Here is a 9141-nt window from a genome sequence, read left to right on the forward strand (position 1 = left end):
GCCGTCGACTGCACCGTCGATCGACTAAATTCACTAGACCAATCCAACTAAAGGGGTAATTTAGTAGTGCACGGGCGCAAACTGCGAAGCCGTTTTAAGTGTGTGAATATGTGTGAGTTTTCCAGGAGTGGAAGAAGTATGAGCGGAATGCCAATTCAAGGAAAACAATAACATACATATTACATAGAAAATTTACATAAGGAATAAAATACAAACACCCAAAAGCATATAAGGAAAAAGCAATAATAAAGGCAAAAAAAGAAAAACAAACAAAATATTCAATAAATTAACTATTAACCTAAGTCTGTTATGGTTAGAGCCTAAAGTCCCCAGCGGAGTCGCCAAGCTGTCATACCCCTTTTTAACCGGGTTAAAGTAAGGAGTACAACATATTGGTGATTCCTATTTGTTTTATTTAAGGAGTCGCCACCTAATTAATTTAACGGTGAATTAGGACACCTAGATGTTAACCAAGGTAAAGTTAAAACTAAACCTCCGTTAATAGTCTGCTTAACCAATGTGATTCCAGGTAAGGGCTCTATATTATCCTAAAGGGAAGGGGTTAGGCATCCTTTAGAATCCGTTAACTACGGTTGTCCGGCCAAACTTAGGTTAATTAATTTAGACTAAATATAATGCTCAAATCTTAAGAAAAATAGGTTGTAAATGTTATTGAGGTTTGAAAGGAAAAACATAGTGATGTTATTTAAACTAACTTGAAGAAATACATAGTAGTCCACTCAAAAATAAAACTTATAAATCTTGTTAAGCTTTAAATAATAATTTTATTTGGAAATGAGATTTGCAAAATATAATGATTTGTATATGGATAGAAGCTTTTAGAGAAGACCTAACCAATTTAAACTTAGGATAAAATTACATTATATGAGTATAGTGATGAAGAAAAATCTGGACTTATTTTAAAATAGAGTGCAAGAGATGATGAGTTTTCTTTCTCCTTTTTTATTATTTCTTATTAGTTATGCTTAGCTAAAAATATGCATGGTTGATTCAAACTTGAAGAGTTATTTATAAAACATACTTATAATTGCGTATTAGTGACGTTTTGAAACGTTTATGATAAAATATGATTCCCTTTACTTAAAATATATAGTCATGTCATTTTGCAAATCAATTATTCCAAATAAAATAAAAGCATGAAAAGAAGAGAATAACTTATGGAATTAATGACAAGTGAGGGATGACTCAGTGGTTAAGCACCGCCACCCACGACCGGTAGGTCCTGGGTTCGAGTCACACTGGAGGGGAAGTGTGGAAACACTATAAATCCTCCTAAAATGGGAGGGGGGGGGGGGGGGAAACTTATGGAATTAATTGTTAGGTTCTCTTAAATTAACTACCCATGACTAAGACTAAACCCCACTAATTCTACTAAGGTTCATCTAAGTTAAGAAAAATAAAATAAGATAAGGTTAGTCATACAAAACAAATAAAAATATACAACAGTAAAATAAGGTAGAGGGGAAGAAAATTGAATGGATCTGGCCCATTTTTCAGGCCCAACTGCTGCGGACTATTCCTGCCATTGGGATTCGGCCCGGTAACTTTCATTGTAGGGCCGCAGTCTGCTGCTGCTGTATGGGCTTTGGCCCAATAATAATTTTTATACGCTGTTGCGGATGGACTGATGGAGAATGACTCAAGAGGATTTCGTTGGGCTTTTAGCCCAACAGCGAATGCAGGAGAAGAACGAGTCCTCGGACTCGTATGCGGTGGTCCTTCTTCGGGTGCAGCGAAGTGGGTGCGAATCTTCGATCTACACTCGAACACTACCCAATCGAGGTTGCGAGACTCGGATTCACAACAACCACAGAACAGACAAAAAAAAAAAGAAATTTGTTTTAGTATTTCGACTCGATATTTTGAACTACCACAACCACTGCAGATTTGACATTTTGGAAACTGTGGGGTTTCTCAACTTCAATTTCTAGGGGGTTTCTACGGCTAAAAGAAAACAGGTTCTTGGAGGAATTTTATGAATCGAACAAAGATCCTCTATTCTTGGGGAAATTCACCAATCCAAAAATCCTCCCCTTTCAACGACTGGTAAACGATTATTTATAGGGGATTGTTAGGTTTTTCGTGTGAAGAAGAGAGAGAGGAGCGTGGGGACAGAGGGACGTAGAGATGACAGTGAGTGTGGGGGAACAGGAAGTAGTGGGGTGGCAGAGGTAACGTGGGGGACAGGCGTGGGAGAGAGAATCGAGGGAGAAAGAGGTGGAAGAGAGAGTGACGGAGACGAAGGAGAAGGGAAGGGAGAGGAGAGAGCTGCGGCTGCTCTCTCTCTCTTTTGTTAAGAAGAGTTTTAGGGTTTTAATGGTAGTGGGTCGGGTTAAAATTTGGACTGGGTATGAGTTGGTTTGGGCTGGTAATTAAAATATGGGTTGGTTGTTTTAAAATGTGGCCAGTTAAATTGAAAATGTAGGCTGATTTTATGAATTGGTCCGAAAATAGTATGGGTTGATTGGGCTACTACATTTTAAATAAAAGACCTATTTAAATAACTTGTGTTAAAATATTACTCGATATAAAATATGCAATCATTAGTGCTCAGATAATAAAAAATGGCGTCGTAATAGCCGCGCAATAATCACTATTATTTAATTATGCAAAGACAAATGCGATGCGTGTGCGTAAGCTGGTAAAATGCTGAAATGATAAAAATTGTGAATTATAATAATAATAATAATAATAATAATAATAATAATAATAATAATAATAATAATAATAATAATAGTAATAATAATGATGATGATGATAATGATGGCTAGTAACTGTAATACAATAATGAAATGCCGGTATTGATAAGAGGCTAATAATTATAGTAAGATATAATATATATATATATTTTTTTTTTAATTTTTCAAAAATGTTAGAAGCGTAAATAGGTATTTCGGAGGAGAGACGGGACAAAATTGGGTGTCAACACCGGCGACCGGTTCAGGTTATTGGTTTTAACCGGTTCAACCGGACCGGTTAACAGGCTTACCGTTTTCTGTTCCCTTAGTATTTTAATCTCTCTCCAGGAGCTCCCGTTTTCTATTCCCTTAGTGAATTGAACCTGCAATCTTAGGGTTAGGAGGAGGATGCTTACCACTTGATCAATCCCTCCTGTTGCAACACTAAGTTTTGTTTGACTGAATACAATTTATGAATTTTCTTCAGCAAATTGCTCATAAGAAGTTCCCATCAATCACGGTTTAAAATACTTAAGTACTACGATTTTAAAGACCAAATAATAACAAGAACAATGAAAGAAAAGCAAGAGATTAACCGATAGATGCAATTCCCTCATTACTGTTTATTCACACAACCATTTAGAGAGAGTGGGCGGATTTGACGGAAACAAAATTGGATTCTATTTTCTGGTAATTTCTTATTTATTTTTATTTCGATTTAAAAATCTTTAATTTGAGATGCACGAGGTGTTTATCTGCTCTTTAATTTAATTATAATTTTAATGGATGTCTACTCTCATAGTGATTGTTATTTATCTCTAAACATCTTTGTACTGAAAAAGGAACGACGAAATGAGATCCCTTGCCCTCTTACGATTTGAATAGAAGAAAATGGTTTTACGTGCATTTATTTTTCTTTTTATTGGGCTCGGTACCTGAGGTATAGTATGCACCGGTTCTGCATACCGTTCTTGTTTTTCTTTGCAAATGCATTTTTTTTTTTTTGGGGTTGAGCTCTGTACCTAAGGCGTACTGCATTCAAACTATCTGCATGTACCATCTTATTATTTTCCTTTAATTGTGTTATTGCAGGCTATGTCAAGATATGTTCGCAGGGAATGCAACTGTCTGTCATTGACAGGTACTAATTCCGCCTCAAACAAATATTATGTATATATCAATTTATGGCAATGATAGTTCTGGAAATTTAACTCATTACAGTATGATGGTTTTGTTTTGTCAGATAAAGAAGCTATGTTTTCTGGAAACTGCATGTTCACTTCATTGGGAAACACCACAGCTGATAAAGTGTAATGAGGAGAGAGATCAAAACCACACGTGCTCATCAACAGCACCAAAATTCATGGTAGAGATCCAGGCCTTCTTATCAATGATTATTATAAGAAGAAATTACAGATTGCTTAATTAAGCAAGAGATGTGACGTCCACTATTCTCTATCTTTAGTAAACTTAGTATAAATCTGAAGCAGCTGGTTTTTTTGTTCCCCAGTATGAAACTTGGATGAAAATATCCTACTGTCAGATGCTAATTGCTTTGATTTTAAATCATAAAAGTAATATACGAGAGTTCAAGATTTGGATTTATGGAAGTAGCGATATGTAATTCTGTTTTGTTTAGGGGAAATATAGGAGGGTTGAGTTTACAGCTTAAATTGATTTCGGGGCCCAACCTTGATTGCTGATAATGATGTATGTCAACTCATTCTATAAGTACTCGTCTTGTCCTATGCCTTGTTGAAAGGGAATTTCTGGAGTGTGTAATGTTTTCGATTCTTTAATTCCCTCTCATACCACACTTAGAAACAGATTGTTTCCATTCCGTTCAGTGTATTTTCTTTCAGTGGCCCTTTCTTTCTACTTTGAAATTGTAGCTTCGCCTGGTTAGTTATTGGTCAAAGAAGTCAACTAATCCAAAGGTCTCTCAAAGAAGTGTCACTCTTAGGAACTATCCATCTAATGTCGTCTTTTCCTTTGAATTTTTCTTGCATCATGTTGTCCTGTGTTAGCTATTGGATAAATGTGTTAGGTCCAAGGTTTCACCTATGAATTTTGATGATAACAAACTAACATAATTATTAATAAAAGAATATTTACTTGTGGTAAATTTATTTTTGGTATAGGTTTATTTGATGAAGAAGGATTTGGTGAAGATCTAATCAACTATGGAAAAGAAAATATTACGAGATGGAATTACGGAAGAAGATGTGGAAGAAAAATACTTAATCAAATCAAGGTACAAGAATTACGGGAAGAATATTTACTACGATCCTATCGAAGAAAAATATTTTACAAAAGGAAAAGATCAAGATCAAGATCGATCTGGTACTTAAGAAAGGTCCAAAATCTATGGAGCATCAAGATATGCCAGAAGATTCAAGTTTACAAAAGAGTCCATATTCAGAGTGATCAAACTCCTAATTCAAGAAGATGGATGTGACTACATTCAAATTAGTATAAATCAAGATCCAAGGTGAAATGAAGAGGATCTTGAAATTTTTTTGAGTTGATTAAATAAAAGCTCATATTTGTACAAGCCATAAAAGAAAAGAAATATTTGAATTTGCATTTCAAATATGAATATACATCTACTACGGAAAAAAAGATCTCTACTACAAGTCTACAGTTGCAGATCTCGTGAAGACCGTGGAGATTTAGTTTATTGTGAAGATTTGTTGACTATGGAAGGAGGATATTGAGTGAATATCAGTTATTGAAAAAGATTCAATCTATTTTCCATAATCAAGAATGGAAGATTCAGGGTGTTCAAATTACTACCATCATTTATGAGAGAATATTTTATTATATTCTATATCTTGGAAAATGCATGTGTTCAAGGAAAATAAGAGTTGTGGCTCAAGGCACAAGCAAACGGAAATAAACTATTGCTGGCATCTATTTAAGAAGAAGTGGACAAAAAGGGAAAGTTTGGTACTAAGTTATTGCTGGCATCTATTCTGCTTGGAATATTCTACAAGTCAACGTAAGGCAATCGAAGAAGGGCAATGCAACACAGTACTAAGTTATTAAAGGAATGAGTACAATTATCATTCCTTAAATAAAGATTCTCTCTTAATGAGACAAGGATGTCCAAGTTCAAGCCAGTAGAAGCAATTCAAGTAAGCAATCAATTTTATGGAAAGAGATTTGGTGGATAGTATCACTGCAACAGAAAGAGATTCTTACATCGGTCAAATTCAAATGAACCAGTATAAATAGGAGCAAGCGAAGCGAGATGAGATACACAGCCACTTATACTTTCGTCTCAACCTTCTCAAGTTCTTTGCTCTACTTTTCATAAGTATTGTAATCCTAAGTGACTTACTGTGTAAACAAAAAAAAAAAAAGAGGAGAGATATAGTATAGTTGGTGAGGCTTTGTATTGAGAGGTTGTGTCATTGTTCGTTTCTTTGGTGAGCGAGTGAAAACCAAAGAGTCGTTGGTGAGCGAGTGAAAAACCAACTTTGTACATTGTTGGTGATCGTGTTAAAACCAACCCTTGTTCGTTGTTGGTGAGCCAGTGAGAACCAACCTTGTAAACGTTGGTGGTGAACGAGGAAAACCACAAAGGTTGTACTCAACTCAAACTACAAAGACCTTAAAGAGAGACTGGATTAGGATACCACATTGGTTCCGAACTAGTATAAAAATTCCTGGTGTCATTTATTTTATTGCTCTCATAATATATTCTGCACCCTTACTATTTATTGTGGTTTATACTTGTGCAAATCGAAGGACTAATAATTTTGTGCATGCTGTCTCGCTATCAGTCGACTGACACCAAACAGTAGTCGACTAGATTTTTTAACAGACTTACAATTCACACAACCCCCCCCCCCCCCCCCCCGCCCTCTTGTACTTTCAAAATGAACTCAAAACCAGCTGAGGATTCTTCTCTTTTGTTCGGATGTCTAAAGCCCTAGTGTAAGTTTTACAGTTATACGGTGCATATAGTCTACCATCTGGGAGAAAAAGAAAAATTCTCATCTGTCACTTCTACTATTTTCGAAGCAGCTTTTAAAGCTCTCTGTCCTCATCTCTTGGAACTTGGAAGTATGCAAAGTAATGTGTAATCCTCGAAGCTGTGGAATCAAAGTTAGGAAAAATAAAATAACTCGCGAAATGAAAGGATTGTTTGGGTTGGTAGGAAGAGAATATAGAAGTAGAATTCTTTTAGCTAGAAAATAAAAAGGGGTTGGTTTGGGGTCCAGCTGGAATCCTTTTTATGAATTAGAATATGGTATGAAATGTAATGTGTATTTTAAGATTGTATAGTTATATAAATTTCCCAAACTCTTTCAAGACTTTTATTAATCCTCCAAACCAGGGTGGACAAGGATGGGCAATTTCTTTAAATTTTGCCCTCAAATTGCTGGTCTTTAAGTTTTACCCTTCGCCTAAAGCCCATGGGTTTCGGGTTTCGAATCCCTGTTCAGTTAAAAATATAAAAAAAATCGCAAGACAGAGTTTGAATTTTGCTTTGCCACCTTCGGCATTCTTTTTCCTGATGGTTTGACATTGTCTAGGGGTTCTCCTGCTGTTCTAAAAACTCTTCTTCTAGGTACATTTCCTGTACTAGTATCTACAGTATATTGTTCTCCTGTCGTTCTTTGAAATGGACTAGAACTAGATGCACTAGATTCCATTAGTTCTTTTAGACTTATTATAAAGTCTATTTCTATTTCGTCATCACTATTTTGCATATCTTCTAATATTTTATCAAAATCGTCTGATTTCTTTTGGTATATCTGTTCTACTCTATATCCCCAATTATCAGTTCGGGCTTCACATAATTTAAAGTGACGTATGGTTTCTTCTATTGTTAAGGCTCCTAACTTACATCCTTTACATTTAAAAAACATATTTTTGTTTTCTTTTTGAAGTCTTTTTGCTTCTTCTATAGCTATGTCTACCGCAAACTCGTCTTGTATTAGTTCTATATTCATAAAAGTTGTTTCTGTAATTTCATTTTCGTCTAAAGTACTTTCTTCTTCTATGTCTTTTTGTGGCGTATAATTATAATTAGTAAAACGTACAGATGTCTCTCCCTTAGAATTAGTGTACATTAGGTGAGATTCTGGCTGTAAAATCTTTTTTCTATTAAAATCTTCTAGATTCCATTCCATCCCTGCATATTCTTCAGGATTTATTTTTATAGGCTTTATTAGTCTTATTCCTCTATTTCCCATTACTTCTACTACATCTTCTACCTTAATTTTAAATTTTGTATTACTATTATTAGTTTCCTAGAAATCCTACACATATTAATAGATTATTACCGTCACACATCTCTTCATATCCCTTGGTCTGTATTCCTATTTTTATGTGTTTTTCAAATTCTGCTAAATTCATTATAAAATCTGGGCTAATATAAAATATTCCTCCATTATTTGTCATGTCTACTTCCGTGAGTCCTATTATTGATTTTTTCATGTCTGACCATCTATCGTCATAAATTACTATTAAAACTTTAGTTCCTAAGTTCTTTCTAGTTAGTCCTTTTAATCCTACTACTATTAATCCCATATGCATTAAACTTCTTCCAGTGTTTTTTATTTGTCTTACGGCTACTGGGTCTATTAAATTTATGGTAGTAATTTTAGTTCCTATGGCTGATATTTGTTGTTCTCTATAATGTCTATATAATTGAGCTGTACTTGAAAACTGTCCTATATTGTATAAAGTTTTTGGATTTAATAGTTTTAACTGGTTCTGTTGGAAAATTTGTATATCTCTGTCTACGTCTATTACTTCACTTAGTTGTTGATTGTTTTCTTCTGGTGTTCTTCTACTTAAAATTCTTGATAGGAAATTATTACCTATTCTATTATCTGAAAAATTTACTCTTTGTCTTTCTTGCCTTTCTGATCCTCCTTCGTTTCTTGGTCTAGCTGAAAGAAGGTCCATTTTTGTGGTTTTCTAAGTACTTTAACTTTTTCTTGTTGAGGTGTTATTTCTACCTTTTTTAATTGGTCTATTAATTCTTCAACTTCTTTATTTTTAAACGTCTCTTTATCTTTTTCTTTTTGTTGTTCAGTTAACCACCAAATGCGTCCATCTAATAGTTCTAACCTTGGTATTATTATTTCTATTTTCTTTATTAGTTCTAGTATTAATGATATTATAGTAATATTTTGTTGTAGTATTATTTGGTCCGATTTAGCGTTGGGTATATACTCTTTATAGTCTGCGGGTAAAGGTATAGACTTTTCTATTAATTTCGCGGCTTCTTCTTGAGCTAATGTTGGTCTACTCATTAAAGAGTGATTTCATTTAGTTCTGCTACTGTCTTTTTTAATTCTCTAATGTCACTAGTTAAAACTTCTACTTGTTGCGTTATTTTAGAGACTATGTGGGTTGTTTTTAATTCTATTTCTTTTGGTTTTTCGGTAATAATTTTAACTAACTTTTCTATTTCCGTTTT

At 34.3% G+C, this 9141-nt stretch overlaps 1 long non-coding RNA gene across 1 annotated transcript; it reads left to right on the forward strand.

The window, feature by feature from the left end:
• The first annotated feature begins 3625 nt into the window (after window positions 1-3625).
• LOC132605367 (uncharacterized) lies at window positions 3626-4302 on the forward strand. Its single transcript, XR_009569174.1, has 2 exons — window positions 3626-3840; window positions 3943-4302. It is a non-coding gene; the product is annotated as an uncharacterized LOC132605367 (long non-coding RNA).
• Window positions 4303-9141: the final 4839 nt, after the last annotated feature.

The sequence above is a fragment of the Lycium barbarum genome, chromosome 1, assembly GCF_019175385.1.
Source record: "Lycium barbarum isolate Lr01 chromosome 1, ASM1917538v2, whole genome shotgun sequence".
Classification (NCBI taxonomy): Eukaryota; Viridiplantae; Streptophyta; class Magnoliopsida; order Solanales; family Solanaceae; genus Lycium; species Lycium barbarum.